The 24,386-nt window shown below is 35.4% G+C and overlaps 1 long non-coding RNA gene across 1 annotated transcript in view; it reads left to right on the top strand.

Moving 5' to 3' along the window:
- LOC122812790 overlaps positions 1-23,268 on the top strand; it is a 273,611-nt gene extending 250,343 nt beyond the window's left edge. Inside the window, exon 4 of the long non-coding RNA XR_006366567.1 lies at positions 22,747-23,268. This is a non-coding gene — a long non-coding RNA (uncharacterized LOC122812790). The remainder of the gene's footprint in view (positions 1-22,746) is intronic.
- Positions 23,269-24,386: the final 1,118 nt, after the last annotated feature.

The raw sequence follows: 24,386 nt of genomic DNA, 5'->3' as shown, positions 1-24,386 counted from the left end.
TGGAAGCTAAGTGGATTATCAGGCTGAGGGGAGATTTTGGGCATGGGTTGAATGAGTTTGTACCCATTTAACCCAAATTGAAGTCAAGACCATTAGCCAAATGAGAGTATTTGTCTTTGCATCTGAAATATTATATATGTTTGTTTTCTTGTTAGCTAAATGAGTATTTTTCCTGCTTATAGGAGGTTTTATACCATTTTTATGTATGTTGCATTCATATGTACATGTTTTATGTGCTTTTTAAATAGCATATATTTTAGCTGTGTTTCTTTAAATTTTGTGGTCATGTGATTCTATACTGTTTCACTTATCTGTTTATAAGCTAGTTTGGTATAGTGTGTTTGTTATCTGATGAAGCAGCAGTAGCTGCGAAAGTGCTTATGACCTACAATAAAGTAAAGTTTTTAACCTGGAGAGTTGTGCCTTCCTTGGGTCCATCAGTGTTCTTGGATTATAAATATAAGTGGTTTCTAAATTATTTAACCTTGAACAAAAGTCCCCCCTTACCCCCATGGGTTGTGCCAATACACTAAAAAACAACAAAGTCACATTCTCATCATGTTCAGATAGAAAATGTTGGGCTAAATGACTCTCCCTTTTACCATTCCTGATATCAGCCAAATGTTCCAACACTCATATTCTCACCATCCTTTTGGTTTGCCCTGTGTACCACTGTGCAACCTCACATCCACATCCCAAAATATATACAACCCCACAGGACTTGCAATTAAACCTCTCATTTGCCAAGTCCTGCTGTTGATAACAGATCCTGACACATTACATGCTCTGTTACATAAACAACAGCACCTGCATGGAAATGTCCCAAACTTAGAAGAAACATCCCCCATCTTGACTGGCCTATTCCAATAATTCCTTCAAATTGCAATAGCATCTAAAGGAGAAATTCACTCTCTTAGGAAAAAATAGTACTCAAGAATTCATCCGAAATGACCATCGGCCAAAGTTCTCTGATTATTCGCATGAGAATCTCTGAGAAGGGATTATACCTCGTAACGTAGAATAATCTGTGTTTCCCCTCCTGATTCTCTTCTCTTTTCCAACTGAAAAAATTACTTTCCCCTTGAGTACTAGTTTGGATATCAGTTTTCCTCCTTCTTTTTCCCCTTTCTACCCTTGTCATTGCTTTTATTAACATCTCCCTTGAATAGCCCCTATGACCTAGCCTTTGCTCCACTTCCAACAAATATGGGTTCTATACATTGATCTCCGAGGTGTTCATAAACACCTGTTTAAACTCCCCAAAAGGTAAAGATTCAATAAGATGGGGTAGATGTATGCTTGATGTATGTAAAACGTTATTAACAGCAGTGGGTTTTCGAAAAGGTTTAAACTGAACTTCCTGATTCTTATCCACAAAAAAACAAAGATCCAAAAAATTAATTCCATCAAACTTCAATTCATAACTCAATTTTAAGCCATGGGGGTTAGAATTCAATCTTTCAAAAAATTCCAAAAAATCATTGGTGGTACATCTATAAACAAAAAACAAGTTATATATAAAATGCTTATAGATGACCACTCTACTCTTAAAAAACTCATTTACATACATAAATTGTTGCTCAAACTCTCCCATGTATATGAGGGAGCAAATGCAGCTCCCATTGCCGTACCCCTGTTTTCTATATAGGTCTTGCCATCATACATAAAATAATTATGGGAAAGACAAAACTCTAATAACTCCAAAATATAAGAAGTTTGTGGCCCTTCACCAAAAATCCTAACAACAGCTTCTAAACCCCATCATGAATTTATATTTGTATGAAGAGCTATGACATCCATAATTACCCAAAAATAGTCCTTTTGCCAATCCAGCCCCTTAATACACTTACACAGCTCATATCCATTCTTAATATGAGATGGAACCCTCATCAGCTGCTGTTTCAACAAAGAATCCAAAAGGACACCCACATTTTGCATAAAAGAACCCATCTCAAAACGATAGGTCTTCCTGGTGGGTTTCCTCTGTCATTATGAATCTTCGGGATGGCAAAAAACATTGGGTCCTGAGGGTTAGAAATACGTAACTTTTTAACATCTGACGCTAGTAAAAAAAATAGTCTTTCCCCTTTCTCCAACAGTTCAAGCAAGATCTTGTTAAAATGAGAAACGGGGTTGAACAAAAGGCACTCATAGTCATCTGTTTGCCCCAAAAGATCAAAAACCATTTTATCATATTGAATTCTACTCATTTTGGTTTACACCCTTTGTCGGCTTCCTTGAATACATAGTTATTTACTTGTCCCCTCAATTCCTTTAAAGCCTGCCATTCTTTATTTAAATTAAACTGTTTACATTTAAACCTTTTAAATTCTCTTTCTATATCAGAGTATAACAATTTCTCAAAAAGGTAAATGACTTGAGAAGACTTAGGAGGGGAAAACATGCTCACAGAGCAAGGAAGTGTTGGGATAGTAAGACATCCATACCCTGTTATTATTCACTCCCATGAAAAACCTCTCTGTTAACAAGACAGACTTCACCATTCATTCTCAAAATAACACTACTATAGAGGTGGTCTCCTACACTAAATTACTAGGGGTGATTATTGATGAGAACCAACCTGTCTTTTGTCCTTCAGATCCACAATCATATAAAAACAAATTATAAACTAGGCATCCTCTACTGAAATAAATGCTATCTTAACTGTTCTACTAAATACTCTCACCTCAACTTTCCTCCTACCTTCTGTCCTGTATGGGGCTCCTCCCCTCACCAGTATCCACTCCATCCTAAAATCCAAGCTTGAGTTATGCTACAACAAGGTAGCCAAGTTTGCAACCAGTGCAGAATGCTCTTCCCATTACCGCATTGCCCTAAAATCACTCAACTGGCTTGAACTTCCACTCTAACCCATCTACAGCTAATCACAGCACACAAAAGCATCTACAAACCCTTAGATTGCCCAGCGCTGTCTTCCATCTTAACTCACTATCATACTAATAAGCAACTGAGATCTGAAAATCACCCCCTCCTGCAAGCAGACAAACCTAAACTCCCACCTGGTAACATGCTTTACTCCTTCTCCATCGCCAAGCTTTGGAACTCCCTCACACTAGCTATCAGAACTTCCAGTAATATTTCCTGTTTCAAAAAATCTCTTTGGCAACACTTCTCCCCCCTATGGCAGTGCAGATGTCTCGTATCTCATCCATCCATAACCTGATTCCCTACATCTGAGTCACTCACACATTGACTTACCTCTTCAAAACTCTCCTTTATTATCGTTCAAAACTAATAATTTATATTCTGCTTTTATTATTACTGCTTTACTATTTTATCTTCACCTTATTACCTGTGACACCTCCATTTCTACCTTGCTCTGTTGAGCTGCTTACTCATACAGAATCACTTTGTAAATACTGCCAAATGACTGTTATTTCTTTATAATAGGAAACTAGATTAGTTGACTTTAACTGCATATATCTGTACATACTGTGTTTGCATACTGTTACTGTTGTATATTATGTATATTGTGTATTATGTATACTATTGTCTGCCTTTACTATTACTCACAACTATTAACTGTTCTATATTCTTTGTACTGATATACTAACTAACATTGTGGAGCTTTTCTCCCCGGGCCTCCATTGAAAATGGGTTCTTTGGGCCCAGTGGGCTTTCCTGGTAAACAAATGCCAATAAAGTAAATAAATAAATGATGTGGGGACAGGTAGGAAGAAACATGCATAATGGCCTAAGTAGGGATTATTTTTTAATATTTTACTGAATCATCACTTAAGACATAGGCAAATATGCATTTATATAAATGAAAACAAACCATGTTAACATGTTCACATTTACAAATGTTATACATCACATACATGCTTTTATACAATTATCAGTGAGCCAGCATTACATAAATTGTCCAGTTCCTGCCTTCCTTTAAACCTTACTCCACTTCTAAAACATTATCAAGCATGTATTGTCCCCACAATTTCCATTTGTTTCTATGTAATTTGCTGCCATCCTTTTCTAAAGATCCCACTTGCAGTTCTTTTATCTCTGTTACAATATTCACTACTTCAGTTCCAGTTGGTTTAAACTTTGATTTGCATTTTCTAGTAATTGCTTTTTTGGCAACCACCAGAATTAAATTTAACAAGGCCTTAATATGTCTAGGCAATTCAGATCTTGTATCCTAGGTCAGAAAAGTGATTTTCTTAGTAACGCCCATTTGCTCACTCAAAATTTCTGACAGAGTACTGTATGAGGAATTTTGAAAACCTGCCAACTCTTTATACTCCCAAAACATATGTTCCCAGTTATCTCTTTCTACCCCATCATGCCTCCAACATTTGCCATCTACCTGAGGAAAGATACTTTGGAGTTTGCTTGGGGTATAAAAATACCTATGCAAATATTTCCAAGCATAAAATCCTAAATATTCTAGACTTTGTTGCATATTTGGGAGCCATAAATAGCTGTTACCATTGTTTCCTTGTAAATTGCTTATTCAGTCTGTCTACTCAATCTTTTATAACGTCCTCTGATTGATTCCTATAGCTACTGTGCAGTATTTTGTATACACTACTTAGTATCCATTTTTAACAGCAGCTTCTGTTCTACATTCAACTAAAAACTTGACCAGAGCATGTTTTCACTTATCTCCTTTCTTATTATGTATTGTCTGTAAATCCCTGATAGGAAAGTCTGTCTGTAGCCTGCAGTCCAAATGTCTTCTTGGCCTCTTCCAATTCTATTCCCCACCCCCCTCTAGCTCTTTGCTCCCAATATGTTGGTTATTTTGCTAGTTTTCTCCAGTAAATTCGAGCCCCCTCTTTCTTATTCTCTGAACCTCTAACTGCAGCCATCCCTACTGGCAGAATTTATTTTCTCCATTCTTGTCTTGGCCTAGTTCTTAGAATGCTTTCTGCTACTTTATGAATATAATATTCTGTATCGCTGTTGTTATTTTCCTTAAGAATCTACATCTGAAATCCCACTCTTTCCTTATTTCTCGAATTTCCTCCCTGCTTCTTCATCATCCCTTTCCACTTTGAATTATAGCTTTCTGCTTGAGTTATGTAAATGAGCCTCAGCTATGTAGCTCTAAAATATCCCATTAAATCTGGCAATCCTAAATCACCTTGTTCTTTTGGAAGGATCACTGTTCCATTGCCCTTTTCCCCTCCTAGATCTTCTTCTTTCGGCTTTTCCCGATTGGGGTCGCCACAGCGGATTATCTGTCCGCTCATGATTGGCAGTGGAGTTTTACAGTATCAAGTTGCCAGCCCGGCGCCCAACCTTCCACAGAAGGCACACACACGCACACACTCACACCTAGGGCCAATTTTAGAGTGTCCAATCCACCTACAGCATGTCTTTGGGATGTGGGACTCTTTATTAATTACTGTCCACTACTTTTCCTCTGGTTGATGAAAATATGTCTGACCTGTGTATAATACTAACAAGACTAAAATATTTTCACTGCTTGTATCTTGCTATCCATATCCCTAAACATGATCTTCCGGTTTCTCAGTTTTTTGTATTGTCTTTTGTTTAGTCTCTTCCCACATATCCTTAGCTGCCATAACAGAATACTTTTAACCTATACTCCTACATACTTAATTTTGTGTCCTCATAAATATGGGTATTGCTGAACCAGTTGCTGAACCAGTTTATATATGGGCACAGAGTTTACAGCTATAATATTTATTTTTTGTCATTAATTTTATTTCCTGAAAAGCTTAAAACTGTCTCAGAGGTATCTTTTGTTCTGGCTTTATAAGGTAGAAAATAATATTGCCTGAAAAGAAAGCCAGCTTTTCTTGACTACCATACCAATTATACCCATGAATTTCTGAGTCCCTTATTTTCTTTGCCAATGGCTCTACATATAATGCAAATAACAAAGGGCAAAGAGGACACCCCTGCTTGGTTCCTCTGTTCAGACACAACTTATCAGAGAGGAGCACTCCAAGTTTAATTTTTGCACCTGATTCCTCATATATCCTCCATTTAGCCATATTATTGCATCAGATAATGCAAATACTCCCATTGTCCTACTCATAAAATCCAAGCTTACTCTGTCAGGTGCTTCGTCTGCATTAAGACCCACCAGCAACAGCATTGTTTCTTACATTCTGCTTCCTGATAGATCATCATTCATCTATTAATGTTGATAAATGCTTGCCACCCCTCCAGTAAATCACATTGATCCATATCTATCAATTTTGTCAACACCTGTGTTATGTTGTAGCTATTATAGACATAAACAGTTTATAATCATGGTTTAAAATTGAAATAGACCTATAAGAAGCTGGTTCTGAACAGTCTTTACCATCTTTAGGCATTACAGCAATCACAGCTTTCTTTCAGGATGCTGGTGCTTCCCATCCTTTTAAAATACTGTTTAACAAACCTTCCAGATCATTATGATTTTCTTCCCTCCTAGCTGCCAAACTTCCACAGAAATAACATATATTCCTGGAGACATTCGTGTCGATTGATTGTACGTCATTGTTTTTAATCTCATCTTCTCGAACTTAACTATTAATTGTTGAGTGCCATCTGTCTGTAATGGCGTAATTAAGTCTTTTATAAATATTTCCATTTATACTTTTTTTAATTTCCACATTCCTCTGCTTCATAAATTTGGCAACAACCCTTTCTACTTTCTATTTCATGAGCCGTTGTGCTAAGAGATTTTGTGCTCTGGAGTTAGTATCAAAAAACAGTTACTTAACAGCAATCCTTCTAAACTCATGTACATTATCTAGATACTCCCTAATTTTCTCTTTAGAACTCTGCAGTTGTGCCTTATTTTGTTCTGTGAGTCTCCCCTTATCTTGCAATACTTTAACCTTTGTCAGCACCTCTAAATAATTATTGCTACTTCTTAACCACATCACTTTTTTTTAATTTCTGCCGTATTTTAAACTCCACTTTTCTTTTATCCCACTCACTAGCTATAAATCTTTGGAAATGCCTTTCTTCCTCAATTACTGTTGAATAATTTCCCCTACCAATTCCTTAAATTCCTCTCTTTTTAACAGGTAGGTGGGGAAGCACCAGTGTCTCATTTGTGCTTTATTACCCTGCATTTTTATCTTAGTTGTTATTGGCACATGATCTGAAATAGTTATTGGATGTGTGTCAGCGCTTTCAATTAAATGCACATGTTCCTGTGAAATATAATTTCTGTCTAGTCTAGCTCAATTATTGTACTTTGGGGAATAATATGGAAATTCTGTCTGAGCTCCTTCTACTGAATTCACATCTTCCATACCAAATATTTTTATGCGTCTCTTCGGAAATCTGCCCTTTTTTGTTATATTTTCCCTTCTAGGTCATCCAGATACATCCTCACTGTTGCAAATCAAGTTCCATTCCCTACCTATTGGTAATGTTCTCTGCTGAAAGCTAATTATTTCTCCCCAAATTTTCCATAATAGCAATTTTAGGTGGAATATAAATACAAGTCAGCATAATCTTCTTCCCCGTCACTAGTCCCTTATTACCACAAATCTACCATTACTGTCTTTTTCCCTCTTCTATAACTACTGGAGCTCCTCTAGCAATAAGTATAAATATTTGCCCCTTCCTTTGTCCTTGACATTCTGCTGAATATCCATTGTGAAATCCTTTCCTTATCAAATTCACATACTTATTTATTTCAGAATGAGTCTCCTGTAGCCTTGCACTCTGCATTTCGTAATATAATTCAATACAATGATCTTTTTGTCTATATCTGGGGCCATTCAGACTCAAAAATACTATGTTTAGAGTAGTAAGTAGGATAAGAAATTATTATTCCAACCTATTATATATGACAGATTTTTAAATGTCTGTTTACAGCTTTTGTGTTACATTTACCTACTAATTTTTGGCAGGTTGATCCTTTACACTGCTGTTGCTTGCCATCCCCATTTGAAACTATGTCATATTTTACAAGACTTTTTTGTTTTAATGAAAACCCTCAAAAAACACACCTCATAGCCTAGTAACATAAAATAAACACACAAAACTATATACATCTTCAAATATTGAAATTTAACTCTACAGATAGGAACAATTGTCCAAAATCAACAGCTACACCCACAGGCATTAATTAATCTAAAACTAAAGTTAACGGAAACAATATGAAAAATCAACTATGAAGTACAAAACAAAACGAACCAGGAACCAGCAAGCCGAAAGAATGAGTCCTTCGATAATGCACCAAAACAAACACTTTTTTCACATTAAATGAAACACAGTAATCTGTAAGCACTTTCGTTTAAGCTCTGTTAAACTTCCTCAGACAATTCTAAAAACATAACATCACTTCCTTTTATGTGCATACTAATTACTTCATTAGACCCCTTATTATGCCCACTAGCCTAATTACAGGTATTAAAGTAAAAAACTTTTAAACAGACAAGATGCATATAACAATAAAGAAAACAGAAAACAGATGCATAAATCTCATGTACTCATGAATGAAACTCCCTTTGAAGGGAACTTCAAGATATGTTACAATCTATATTAAAACTTTATATGCTAACAAATATTAAGACCACATATTTTAAGAATACATATATGTTAAAAAGTTGTTTATCAATAAATTCATCAATATGTGTATAAATATATATAAAACATATATAAAATGTATATATAATGAAAAAAAAATATATATGTATATATCTATATGTACATGAATTTTATATACAGAAAATTTAAAATGCAGGAAATTTAAAATATAAACATCAGGATATGTATAGCTAATTCATGATTGATACATATAGTGTAGTATAGATCACACAAATTTATTTCTTTGTAATGCTTTTAATTTTAATATTGGTGCAATTATGCTACGTTCATTTATTCCGGGCCAGATATCAGCTTGTGTTATTATTTGCCACCTTAATTCTTTAAGTTGTAAATACAAGCCCCAGGGTCTCTTATCTTCCATTTCTACATGATCAATGGCCACGAAAGAAAATTGGTGATCATTATACTCACTAATGTGTTTTGCTAAAGCATTATTCAATTTATTTTTCTTTATGGCATATTCATGCTCATATATTCTTTGGGCTAGCTGTCTCTCTGTTTTCCCTAGATAGAACATTGAGCATGAATTACATGTAGCTAAGTATACAACGGCTTTAGATTTACAATTGTATTTACTATGTAAATAAAACTTTCTCTTCTTAAGGTAATAAGATTCACCCATTTTTATTTTGTGGCACCAATGACAAGCGTCACATTTAACCATACCTATATTGACTATAAATGGGTGAATGGTTTGTGTGTTTTAAGATTTCCTTAAAACTTTTACCTTTTCTATAGACTATTCTAGGATTCTCATTGATGTGATTCCTACAGTGGGGATCTCCTAATAGGATAGTCCAATTATTAACTATTGTATCTCTAATTATGTTATGATCTAGAGAGAAAGTAAGCACTAATGCCCTAGAAACATCATTCTGTCTTGCTGAAACACTAATTTCCTCATTGTTTAAACTCACACTATTCATGTTGATTAAATCACTGGAATCTTGTACTATGCTCTGTTTATCTAAAATAGGTTTAAAATATCCATTTATTCTTTTGATAGTGACTTCTTGCATTAATGAATCAACTAATGCTTCTGGATAATCTATATTAAGAAACATATTATGCAAAAAATTACATTCTTCATTAAACTGATCTAATTTAGTCACCATCTGGGCTGCCCGTACTAGTTGCCATTTGACAACAGACTTTTTCTGGTGCCCCAGATGGCAACTACTATAATGCAAGAAGCAGTTAGAATAAGATTCTTTCTATGAATGACTGCTGTGTAAGCTGGATTGCTATTGCACTTCATAAGATGAACATCCAAGTAATTCATATATTCCATATTGATGTCCCATGTGAATTTTAAAAAATCTGTGGTGGTATTTATATATATTAAAAATTTGTTCAACATATCTAGTGTACCATTCCCGATGATACTAATATCATCCTGGAATCTACTATATGATTTTATAAATGTATGATATTTACTATTAAATAAATGATTTCTCTCCCAGAAAGCCATTACTAAATTCGCATAGCCCCCCCCACATGGTGACCCCATAGCGATACATTTTTTCTCAAAAATATTTCTTATGAAAAGTTATAAAAATTATTATTTAATACTATTTCTAAAAGTTCCATTATTAGATTTAATAAATCGTGTGTTATATGGTGGTAAATCAATATTTCATTAACCCATTCTAGCCTTATAGTTTGCGGAATGACCACGTATAAATCACATACATCTATAGTGACTAAAATGTCATTGTAATCAAACTCAACATCATTCATGTGTTCCAAAAAAAGTCCAAGATTCTTTACAGATTTGTATTTCTTTTCCAAGGATCTTTTTAAATTCATAATCTATATATTTTGCACATGCTGAAGTAATTGAGTCTCTACCGTCAACTAATGGACGCATAGGGGGGGTCATCTATACTTTTATGAATTTTGGGGGTGTCAAACAACACTGGTATTCTGGGATTTGTGATGTTCAAGTAGTTGTATAAGTCTACATTGAATCTTCTTTCTAGTAAAATATTGTTTATTTGTCTATAAATCTTTCTATAAGCACAATTCAACTCATTGAGTGACATTTCTGCATATGTATCCATATTCAGTGTATCATTTAATTGATCATTATACATTTCCTGACTCATGATTACAGCTCCACCCCCTTTATCTGGTTTCATGATTCTTACTTTCTCATTTATTAATGCATTCAAAATACTTTGTTCATTTTCATCCAAGTTCTGAACATATTTCACTTTAGTGTTAAAAGTCTGTAAATGCTTTAATTCATGTTCACAAATCTTTTCATACATAATTAATTTGGGGTGTAAGGGGGGGCTATATATACTACTTATATTGTACTTATTGCTCACATTATATACACCATCTCGATATAATAGGCTAAAATTAATTTTCCTTAAAAACATTTTAATATCAGTCATAGTGCTAGTAAAATCAAAAGACCTGGTTGGAACAAAAGTAGTTCCCTTAGCTAACAAATCTGCTACATGTTCATCTACATGTGCTTCTGAAAATTGTAGACTCTAAAATCTCCTCTAGAATTCACTACTACATGTTCATCATATTCACATAATGTATTAACAGATTGTTGCAAATGATACATAACACTTGAACCAACTGTAGAAATGATGCCATTGTTTAAGTTCTCCACTGCTTGTGGTTTGGCTTGGCCCCTTGAAACCCCGCTGCTTGATTGTAAAAATACCGGGGGGTATTTTTATTTCTTATTCTCTCTAATCTTCTAAGTTCAGGAAATTCTTGATCACATGGAGAAAGAGATTGTTGTACAGTTTCTCTTGGCAAATTATGATCAGTATTAATAGTGTCTGTATTGCTATTTTGCTTATATCTCCATTTGCCTCCAGGGGAGTTAGGGTATGCTATCCCATTTGCATACTGTTTCAAGTCTCTTCCTAATTTTTGCATTTTACCAGCTTTTAACTTGAGTATCTGTTGATCAATACTATTATATATACGTGGCATTTCATATTTTGCATTGTCATAACTGATATCTTCTCTAATGTCCCTATCTAATGCACCTAGTTCATTCATGAGCACTTCTATATCTGTTTGATTATATTTTATCATAATATTTAACAGTTCTTTTCCACTTCTGTTGAACAATTGCATCAACTCCATGTGTAAAGGTGAGTTATTAACTAAGCCAGTGGGGTAGCTCCAAAAGCACAAACCTTTTGGAATGATATTCTGCTTGGGTCTATATTAACTAACTGAATGCTTAGGTTAGCAAATCTAACTTGAGCAACCCACATTAAGTAAATGAGCAGTTCAGTGAAAGCTGTAAACAATGAAAGTCAAATGATTGAACTGTTTTGGTTGGCCAACACCGATGCACCCAGTGTGTATAGGAAAACCTATAAATGCCATAAACCACGAGGTCCCTGAAACATCCACAGATATCACCTACAATCTAAACTGTGAAACACACATGACAGAAAATATAATTAACGAAAATTAATAAATTGTGCAGAGTAAGAAAACCCTATGTAACTGGAATGGTTTTGCACTACACCTTCAATAGTATGGCAACAGAACGTAAAAAGTCATCCTGAGTGTACAAAGCTTTATCTTGCAGTACAGTCTGCAACCTATCACACCGCTCTATTGTTCTCCTTTTCTTCAGTGAAGGTAGTACAGCAGATAACAACCTAAGTCTAGTCTCGTTCACCTTGTTCTGCTCCCATACCAAAACAGATAGAACACACAGTATGTCACATATCCACCTGCCTAACAGACAGCGAACCCTCCTATGCCATCCCTCTATGTAGTTTTGTGTATGCGGTAAACATAACCTATTTAAATCTGACATGTTCCAAAATTGAATTGAAAACATGGGTGGAAATCTGCCCAAACTGCTGTGTCTAATGATCTGTTTATGGTACCTGCCTAACACGTACACATCTGAAAAATACACCAATAACTCTTCGCCTGGTCTAGGGAATGATTTAGACAAGGTCTGAAAGGTGGGTACAACTTCATCAACATTCAAAAATGCAAGTGCAATGAGCTTCTTCACACTTAGTTGAAAAGTAACACACTTCCCATATAAGGTAGCTAATCCTAAAGCCTGCACCTTTTGCCAAATGGCTTGTGCAAAATGGAACAAGCATCCTTTACTGGTGACATCAGCAAAGTTGTACTTAACACTCCTAATTGCTGCAAGCTCAAAGTCTGACAGGATGAACTCAACACACACACGTAGCTTTGCTTCATTCAAGAGATCGAAGAGACACTCCCACAAGAAGTTATAGGACTTGAAACACTTTTTGGACATCAGACAATACACGAGCGGCAGACATTTAGTATTCTCCCCTACCATAACTAAGGCATGTATACTGTATAGTTGCCTACATAAACAAGCTTTGGTTAGAAACACCCTGTCCATTAACCACATCCTAGCCTAACTCAGATCGTGTAGATTTTCAGCTTTTGTAAATACCAAGACTAGTAAGTTGTTGTGTATGTCAACTTTATGCTTTTGGAGAAAAGTACCTTCCGTTAGGGAACAGCTACTGGGATCAACATTGTCTAACGTTGTACACACTGTACTATAACTCTTGATATGCCTACGTCTCACCCTATTAACTTGCTGCAACAGCGATCTATGTGAGGGTAAAGTGAGAATAGATTCCACTGATGTACTAGCTAGAGCATCGTCTACTACTAAGGTGGTTGTGTCCCTACACACCCGTGCACTCTGCTATTTCTCTACCTCTGTGATATCTGGAGTATGGTGGTGCCCTGTACACTTCAAAAGTATTTCCCTTCAAGCTGTGTACTACTGATTTCCCTACCTTTACACTTCTCTTTTGCCTTCAGCTTACAACACCATTACTGTTTATCCTTGACTGACTTTTCCAGATTAAACAAATAGCCATCCACATTAAGCATTTCCCTGCCTTTCTGTGACTTTACCATTTTGTAGCATTCCCCTACCACTCCGGGTGTATGCAGTGTATTATTAGCCATTTTACGGTCTGGCGCATGTGCAAAATACACACATTCACGTCTTTCTTCCCTTTATACATGCATTGCAAGATAACTTTCACATACTTTACACTCTGTTTATTTGTATAGTGTTTATTTTGCAGCCAGTGTAAATGTAAGTTGGGAACTGTTTATATATGCATTAGGGATTGAATTTGTTCATATATGCTGCCTCGGACAGTTCACCACAATAGTCTTTATGTAACTATGTTTCTATGTGGTATGCGTGCCTTGGCCAACTAATGGATTTCGATTTTTTGATTTTCGGCATTACTACTGTTCGATGTTATGCTTGTTCGCTTAATGTGGGTCGATCAAGTTAGATTCGCTAACCAAAGTATTCGGTTAGTTAATATTGACCCCTGCTTGGTGCACTCTTTCAAATATGCATTTTCTAATTGTAATTTTCTACATTTCATTAGTTTAATGTCAAATTTGTTTAATTTCTGTTCTATAGTCTTGGTACCTTGTGCTTATTCGCCAGAAAAAGTGAACGCTGACTCCAAACATTCATTTAGGACAGGTACTTCCCTTCACTGAACATTGTTGTTACTGTAATTCTGTCCCATATTATGTGTGCATGCTCCTTGGTGCCCGTGGGCATCCGTTTGAGTACGCTGGTTGAGTCCAAGAGCAGCATTGTGAGCAGGGGGGTTGAAATTCCCCAAACAAAGAGGAGTAGCATTGAAGTCAAATGTGGTGCTATCTCTAAGCATATTAGCACCACCATTACCAGAAATAAGACCAGGAGCTTTCATCTGCTCATATAAGCCATCCACTCATTGTGATAACTGCATGATAAGCACAGTTAATTTCCCAATCGACCCTTCGGTCCTTCCATCGTCCTTGTTCAGCTGTGCGGCTGTATCAGGTTCATTCCCCAAAGACATACTAAAATTAAAGTTATCCATGCTAAACTGCATATTACAGCCTGTGCTCCTATTGCTGTCTGTTCTTATCTTTATTCCCCTCTCAAATGTGAAAAACAATATGTTTACTTTTACTAAACATTAACTTTTAGCCTTAAGAAAAAGTGCATTGGCTATCTTCAAATAAAACTAACGTATACACTGTTATAGTAAATGTCTTAAAGTATTAAGTTATCAGAGAAGCTGTTATCTCTTATTCACTCCTAATAATTTCTAACTTTATTTTTTTACAGAGCCGCATGCCTTTGTACCTTTTAAATTTACATTTCTCTCAGTAAACAATGCCCAGATCTCTTGATTTATTGCCTTCATCCTTACTCAAAAGTTTTTCCATGTAAACAAGAACAAATGTACAGCTCCCACCAGCTTGGGACTTCTTAAACTGGCACTGAATCTGTATTTGCTTAAAGAAAACCATTCATTACATTGTGATCTATTTCATTCAAAAAAAAAAAACTTTCTTAAACACACAGACACACACACACAGACAAACTTGTCATTAGATTAAGCTAAGGGCATTAATCCAGACATTCACCTAGGCAAAAGTAAAAGAAAACATTTCAATTCTACATATATTATAATCAGCACACTGTTACAACTCATCGCTCATGGCAGCAGCACTGGGTTGCAACCTATTGACTTAAAAGTGCTTTTGACCAGCCTTTTTTCTCCTTTTACACTGTAATGCCTACATTTCTTACAAAAAAAAAATATAAAGAAAATTTGATTATCTACTTTAGCATCTTAATCACATATAACAATCACTGAAAATGCTTTACTATATAACATGCACTTTATGTCATGGAATGTTTTATACACATCACATTCTGTTTAAGAACAATATTTGTATAAAACATTTCATGATATATTCAAACAAGGCTAAGAACAAAAATTGTTTTACTTACAGTTACTTTTTTCCCTTTTCTTCTTTTTTCCCTTTCAGTGTCCTTCCAAACATTAATAACATGAAGTGGGGCATATGCCTGTCAATCCCACAAGTTTAACAAAATCAACAAAAACCCAGTCTTTCTCAACCACTTTTTCTTGTAAAGTCATATGTCATAAATATGATTGATGTTTTATAGTTTACATTTATTGACTAATTTCATTGTTGCTGGTCTTCTTGTTCATTTCCTTCTCCCAACCCCAGATTATGATTGAAGTCCATGCTACCCCCATTCTTCTAGTCAAATGTTATACTTTTTTCTGTGTCTCAAGCATTCTCCATTGAACACTGAAAAAGGTTTCACAGGCAAAGTCGTTCTATGAACGTTACCATCAGAAGAAGTTTGATAGTTCACTCCTTACTGGAAGAACTTCTGTATTTCCCCCTTAGCCTGTTCTGCATCAGAAAATGATTTTGATCTTCCAGGAAAAAAATATTCTTAAGACAAATGGATACAGCAGCTTGAATCTCACACCTGCCTCTCAACATTCCCTGATTGCTGGGTTAAATTTGCTTCTCTTCTGCCTGGTGTACAGTAAATAATTATTTTCTACATACATGAGTTGATATAGTTCTTCAGTGTTTCATGTATTTTAAATACCTCTGAGCACATTGACTTATTTTTTCCTCTAAATTACTGGAAGCCATCTGTTCTACCAAATGTGGAGCTTGAATTGCTTTTTACTGAACAGCTGCAGGATTCTTCCCCATCAGTTTTTTCTTCTTCACATTTTCTAGTTGATTTTTCTTTCAGGCTGTCTAAGTTCCTTCTTTGCTGACATCCAGGTAGTGTACTTACTAGCCAGTAACTGAATTTTACTAAAACAGGCAAAGTTACTGACACTTATCTTTCAGTTTCTTTTTTCACATTGGGAAAGCTGAAATTAAGCTGTTGATCAGTGTGCAATCATCTTGGAAAAACCTAAGTAGGAATCATTGATCTTGCTGATCTCGGACCATGGTTGTTTCAAATGCTGTTAAAGCAAAAGAAAACAAGTCTTTTTAAATTAATTCTATGTGTTTATTTATTAGCTAGATAAACAGTATAATCTGAGGGCTTTTTTTCAACATTAACCCAGAAGAGGTGAAAAAACATGTGTAGAAACATAATAAAAGCACTATTGTTGATATCAGATATAAGTACACATAAAGTAAGTTATAGGATCAACATCCACATTTAGCAGAAAACAACATAGCTAATAGGATTACCTGAGTACACTGATGATTGTTGTAGCATAAATAGTAATGCATGCAAGACTGAAGCAAACAAAAATAAGACATAAAATAAAAAAGGGAACAAGATTTTTTTCTAGTCAACAGGTATCCCCACTTAGGTTCTTGTGATGCATATATAGTATATTCTGCTGTCCTCTTTTGTAAAATACACTTTTATGAACCAAACAACAGTTATACCCCAAAAGAAAATAGAAATCAAAGTCCTGTTTTCACTGCCATTTGAATAGTTTATCTCCAACTGTGAATGTCATATATGTGGCTGTTAAAAATTGACTAGACCCCACTGATAAGTAATTATTTTGTTTTTATGCCTCCCACCGCCACCGTGTGAGTTTTGCTTTGTTAGTTAATCACTGCCCTTTTCCCTTTATGAATGAAATATTACCAGGCATAATTGAACTTGTTTCATACAGTTCCAAAACATATTTTATATATTTCCACACATGTTAAAACTCCTTCAAATCCTTATCTGGACAATGGAGAGACTTTAAAAAATCATTTGAGTTCAAAGCCACAGGTTATTACTGAATGATTTAGATGCCATAAGAGAAGTTAATATAGCAATAACCCATGCCTGGGTGTGGGTAATGCTGGATTTACCCACGGTTGGTGTGGTTTGGTCACGAGGGCGAAGCCCGAGTGGCCAAACAAAGCCAACCGTGGGTAAATCCAGCATTACCCACACTCAGGCGTGGGTTACTGCTATTATACAATGACATTATTTAAGAAAAAAATGATTACTTTTCTTAAATAATGGCATTGTATAATGCCTCCTTGCTGCCTTTCCGCAGCTGTCTGGTATTCTGCGGCAGTTCTGATATACTGCACATGCGTATGACTACGCAGTACATCAGAGCTGTGGGCAAAAGCAACGGAGAAAGCAAGTTCTCTGTTGCTTTTGCCCAAACTGTTTCGCTATGTTAAATGGGTTTAACATAGTGCGACAGCTTTAAAAAAGCAACGGAGAATCTCTGTTGTTTTTTAAAGCTGTCTCGCTATGTTAAACCCATTTAACATAGCGAGACAGTTTTGAAAAAAGCAACGGAGAAAGCAAGATCTCTGTTGCTTTTTACAAACTGTCTCACTATGTTAAAGGAGTTTGACATAGTGAGACAGCTTTAAAAAAAGCAACGAAGAATCTCTGTTGCTTTTTTAAAAGCTGTCTTGCTATGTTAAACTCGTTTAACATAGCGAGACAGGGAGATCTTGCGTTCTCTGTTGCTTAAAAAAAGAGTTATAGTAATAGAAAAAGCCTGGGTGACCGGACCTTTTTTCCATTACTATAACTGATTTACAACTTGCACGCTGACCAATCAGCGTGCACGTTTTTGAATATTAATGGGGGGTTGTTGTATAATAGTTAATTGAGGACATTTTTCAATATATAGCAGAAATGCACATATTTACAGAATTCTGTCATTCTGTATGTATGGATACATTAGGGGACATGTTTATGTGTGACATATATTCAGAGAATATACAGCCAAGGCAGTTCTCAAAAAACGTAAGGTTATTGCCTAAACATTAAATGACTAGAAAGGACACAAATTAATTTTGAAAAGGTGACTGAGTGAGCAGAAAATAGATGTTTTGTCAGGTGTATTAAATATTAAATAGCAAATATGTTTTCTGGCAACATATCAAACAAATCCAACAAGTTGGTTTAAAGAGAAAGACTGCAGGAAAGACAGGAAATAACATAAATAAAGCATAGTAACTGTGTGCACATATACAAACGAGGCAATGAGGATGTTAGTGCTGAGCAAAGGATGTGTGGGCATACAAACAAACGAGAGCTCAAGCAGGTAAATATAGAGACTATTAACATCCTCATGGCACCAAAGAAAAAACAAACCAGCTCAAATAAACATGGACTAATCTTATTAATAATGCTAGTAATTATTAATAAAGTTAGTCCATTTTTATTTGAGTCAGTTTGTTTTTTCAAAGGATCTATGGAAACAGACAACAATCCTTAAAAATGCATAAGTGACTAACACAGATGATGATATTTCTAATGATACAAAGACAGACACACATGATGAGGAAGATGGAATAAAAGGACTTATAATGTCTAAAGTGTGAAGAAAGATAAAAAAATGTGTCACTCCTGAGAAAGCAGAGATAATGTTCAGACTGAATCTAGATATGAATGCAGCATTATCTATAATTTCTGTTACTGAATAGAGAAGGATATTCCAAAGAGTACAATTGAAAGAAAAGATAGTACCAGTGAGGCCATATGTAGGTGAGAAAGTGTCTACTGAAGGTAAAATGAATGCACCACTGACTTGTAATTGTGAAATATAAGTAAGTAAGTAAATAAATAAATAAATTCAGTTGTTAAGTCTGTATGTGCTGAACAGAGGTGGACCATCACCCTTTGTCAGAAAGAGGCTATATGAAAAAAAATGAATCTAAATTGGTATTCCATCATGATACTGCATGTTCCATCAGGAAATGGCAACAAGATGGTAGCCAGCAAGCTGTCAGACATGTGGGGTGAAGCAGAACACATTTTCTTTAAAAAAGGAGCACTTTGAAGGGGATAAAGGAAAATACTGAAGTCAAATAAAATGTACCCGCAGTGGTGGTGCTGCAGTAGCGTTGTTGCCTCAGTAAGACTCTGTCCGGTTCGATTCTCAGCTAGAGCGTCTTCTGCGTGGAGACATGCGTGAATGGACGTACCTTCATTGAAGGTTGTGCATCAGGGCTGGTAACTCGGCACGTAAAAATCAACTACCAATCATTAGCGGACCGGAGTTCCGCTGTGGCGACCCCTAACCGGGAAAAGCCGAAAGACACAACAACAACTGAAGTCAAATAAAATAACAACCCAAAGCAGCATAAAACTCAACAGTGTCATAATCAGTTAGTTTAACACAGTGCAAGAACTGTAAAGGCTGGAAACAGCAGGAATATTATGTAAGCTGTAATGGAATGAGCAGAAGTGAGACATGTCCAAACAGCATGTAATATGAGAAGAAAAGCAGGAGATGTCCTCATTTGTGGAGTTTTAAATGACCAGAAACAGCGTTATGTATATTGTAACAGGATGTTTCACAAACGTCATGTAGCAAAACCTTACTTACAGACAGATAGAAATAATCTTCCAAGCATATCTTAATGGTTATCAGACACAAAAGACAGTTCCTATACAAGTAGCTTATTTTTTGAGTAGCATGTGCACCTGACATGTGGCAAAAGGCAGTGGACCAAGGACTCCAGGAAACAACTAACATGTAATGTTACCATTATGGTATCATTTCTAATTGGCAGTCATGTTGAAGACCACTTAATTTCTGGCCCTAGATTTTGTAAATGGCAACTGATTTTAAGATAAAAGATATAAGGGTAAGTTTTTGCAAGAATAATGTCATACTATGAATGTGTAATTAGCAAAGTTTGACGACTATATCAACAGACAGGATGGAGGAAATGCTAAAGACACATAGGCATTGCAGTGTGTCACAGTTATGGTCATACTTTAGCCATGAAAAATGGTTGAGATTATGCCTGTAGAAGTAGAAGAATGCATCCCCAGACATTTATTCCAGTAATGATGGATGACTGATTTAGTACTAACGGGCAGTAGTCTAAGGCATCAGACACTTTTATTACCTATTGGCAGAGGATTTCAATGGATGTTGTTTACAGGGATGTTATCAGAGTACCTGAGGTAGACCCTTACCTCCCTGAAATTGGGCTTTTTTGAGGATAGTATTGTGAAATAAAAATATGTATTTATGGCACTTGCAAATGGAATATGAATGATTTTAGGCACTGGAAATTTACAGTTTGCCAAGGAATGAGGGCTGATAGTATAAATAATTCTGTTACTCAATTCTGAATATAAGTTAAGAGATGAACTAAGTTACCGAAATATGATTTTACTGTGACAGCCATTTGCATATGGGATACATATAAGAATATCTAAAGCATTAATATGATTAAGAATAAAATGCAAGTATTACTACTTTCATATATGGCTGTAGATAAATGTTAATCTTCTTAATATAATCAAGCATTGCCATTTAGATGCATTATATAACTGCCTTCCATTCTCATTACTACAAATATAGCACATATTTGAAGGCAGTGTTTTGTGACTGGTATTGATCTGTGCCAAACACAAGGACTGTTTGAACTTTACATAACAAACTCCTTGAGTGGATGCTTTAAATAAAATTATTTTATATTTTCGCTGCTGAGTTGGCATTTGAAGTTAGTGTTTTGTTTTATTCCCTATCCTAGCTCCTGTTCTTTTAAGAGCAAGGGGGATGCAGCAGTTTTTTATTTTATTTTCATCTCTTCCTAATGGCAGTGTAATTGGTGTTGGTTTGAGCCAATCACAAGGGCTCTTTGTGTTTTAAATAACAAACCCCTAGAGTGGACATTCCATATAACTTTATTTTTGGATATTTGATATTTTCTGTTGAACTGGACATTTGAAGGCAACTTTGTGTTTTATTTTTTGTCCTATCTCCAATTTATTCAAGAAAAATGGGGAGATAGCCATTTTTGTTCTTCTTTTCTTGGTGGCACAGCATTATTGGTATTGGTTTGAGCTAATCACAAAGGCTCTTTGTATTTTATTTAACAAACTCCAAAAGCAGACACCTTGAACAACTTTATTGTTTGGTTATTTTATATTTTCTTTGCCAAACTAGGCATTTGAATGTATTGTTTAGTTTTATTTTCTGTCTTGCCTCCTTTTCTTGTTTAGAAAATTTGGGAGGCAACTGATTTTATTTTATCTCATTTTATTCTATTCTTGGCACAGAGTAAATGACATTAAGCTAATCATAAGGGCTCTTTGGGCTACCTCCTCCAGCAAATGCTCTAAATAACTATATTTTTGACTATTTGATGGTATTGAGATTTACCCAATTGATCATCTTGGACTCCTAGTCATAACTGGTCAAAGCAACTCTGTGATGTGTACAACATCAACTGATTATCATATTGGGTGGAATCTGTCTTGGACAACCAATTGTGCTCATATGATGGCTTACATCTCAGTTCCTACGAGGCATCAATAATAGTTGGAATACTTTCTGATTATATAAAAGGTTTTAGAACAACCAATGGATTCAAAGAAACTATTAGTAATTGCAGCAGACCCAATAGAACTTTAACATGCTATCTCACTCATGCTCAAAGTTTCAGGTCTAAGGGGGACGAATTAAAGAACATTGTGATAAAGCAAAAGTATAGCATTATTGGGTCTATATTAGATCAGCAAATGCTTAAACAAGCGAACGCTGATTGATTGACCTTATTTTAGCGAAAGTGAAAAATATCGAAGTAGCAGAAACTCTAATTTTTTCCTAAGGAAAGAATTCGGTTGTCCGTTTCTGTTGCTTTGGTATTTTCAGTGCTGTTGTGGAAAGTTACGGGTCAGATTCAGGTAAGTGTGCGATTGTGTGGATGTGAGTGTTAGGGTGGTTTAGGTGAGTTAGGGTTAGGGTTTGGGTTAGGTATGTGTGTGATTGTGTGGACATGAGGGTTAGGACGGATTTAGGTGAGTTAGGGTTAGGGAGCAGGTGAGGTGAGTGTGCGATAGTGATGGACCTTAGGGTTAGGGTTTGGGTTAAGGTAAGTGGATAGTTAGTGGTGTGTGCATAGTTTAGTGTAGTGTTAGGTGTCAGATTTTAGGTTTATGTATGTGGGTTTCTGTTTGTTTGGTGTGCTTGTGTTGTGTATATGTGTTTTGGATCAGTGATTTTTTTCCCTAGGAAAAAAATCGCTGATCTGACAGTTCAAGATTGTAAGCTTTCGCTTACATAAGGTCGATCAATCAGCGTTCGCTTTTTTAAGTGTTCTCTGATATAATATAGACCCACATTATTTAAGTCACAGAAATTTGGAATCGCAAAAGTGTATGTATTCCTGAATATATTAATATTATTAAAATGAGCACCTGAGGAAAAACTCCATGGGTGGTGAGATAGTGAGGGGTGGAGTTTCACTATGGTTGCATAATTCCCTTAACTCTAGTTTGGTAAGCGATACTGAAAAAAATGAATGTATTTTTGCATAACTGAATGATATCAAAAGAGAACCAGTAATCACTTTTGTTCTTTCTTATAGGTCACGTACTATGGATGCCAATGAACATCAGGATTTTTTTCTGAATTGCATATAGCTTTAAATATGAAGAATATAATTTTATTGGGCTATTTCAACTGCCCATATATTGATTGGAACAACTGAACACTAGTGTGTTATGTAAAGGAGTTTATCAATGAAGTAAAAAACAATCTCAAGTTTATCATTACTATTTCTTACCATGGACTGAGCCAGTTAAATGTTGATACCACTAGAGGGGATACTATTGTAGTTCATATTGTTACAGATATTTGTTATAAGGTTTAAAAAAGTGCACTTTTATACTCCATTAGGATCTTCTGACCACTCTTCAGTGGTGTTTAGCCTTTTTATAATTCCTAAAATTAGGCTCAGTATAAAAAAATACAATTTTGATTCACTGTCAGTCCCTTATGCAAATAGTAAAGAACACCAATTGGTGCAACCTAAAATATGGGAAAGAATCTGAATATGACATTTAACAACAGACTTTCAGTAATAGTGTTGAAGAGATGATTGCTTATAAACCAGCTAAACTTAAAATGAATTTCTATTTATAGGATAGATAGATAGATAGATAGATAGATAGATAGATAGATAGATAGATAGATAGATAGATAGATAGAGATATGAAAAAGGAAAGACTATTATCTGGATACAAGAAACTTCCTAGTAAGTACAACAAATGAAAAAATTACATAACTGTAGTAGGAAGTTGAACTACATGATAAACATGAAAAAAATAATTATGAAAACAAGGTGGCTTTATACTCCAATAATAAGCATTTTTTAACAAAAAATGTGTAAATTATATTAACAATAAGATTCAGCATGTGAATATAACAGAAACAAGGGGTGTCACCATTTAGGACCTAAAGGTAATTACTGATACATTCAATAGTTTTCTTATTAACAATGTTTTATTTTTCTTGGGGATAAGGCCCCCACACCTCCCCATGTGGGTGAAGGGGGCTTTACCTGCTGTACTCTGGAAGCTAATATAACCAACTTCAAAGTGGATGCAATCTGGGAAAGAGGAGATTTCCTTCATAACACTCAAGAGTGAGTAATCACACTGCTGATTGCATTATGCATTAATCAAACTCATGATCCTTTCACTTCTGTTCTACTCTCAAAATCTGATTATATACAAATAAACACACAAATAGACATCTAGTGCACACGTTATATACAAATACATTGAGAGCAGTAGGGAGAGAAGACATTAAGATAGAGGGACAAAGAGAGGAAGAAGGCTTAGTGAAAGAGAAAGTGGATTCATTAACAGATTGTTACTGGCCTTTAAACCGATATACTTTGTAGAATCAGGATTCAAACTGTCTTGATTCTGTAACTATTACATACTGATCAGAAGCCTACAGAGAAGTTTATTTATGTAAAAAAAAAATAATGACCATTGTGACGATGTGAGGTAGTGCCAACTATGTCAGAGAAAGTAGGGCAGTGGATGCGTAACATATGTGAGTATAGCTAGCTGCCGTTTTGTAAAGAATTATATGTCATTTGTATAGCAAACTGATTTGTACAGGTGCTTGTGTTGAAAATATATTTGTAAAGCTGTTGTGTTAAAAAATGTACCAGCAGTGGGTCCTGCTGGACAGAAAAGAAATACACCTGCATGT

This window comes from Protopterus annectens, chromosome 10.part0, assembly GCF_019279795.1.
Source record: "Protopterus annectens isolate FY-2018-M chromosome 10.part0, PAN1.0, whole genome shotgun sequence".
Taxonomy (NCBI): Eukaryota; Metazoa; Chordata; order Ceratodontiformes; family Protopteridae; genus Protopterus; species Protopterus annectens.
Note: the sequence above shows the minus strand (reverse complement) of the source record. Positions and strands in the feature narration are given on the sequence as shown.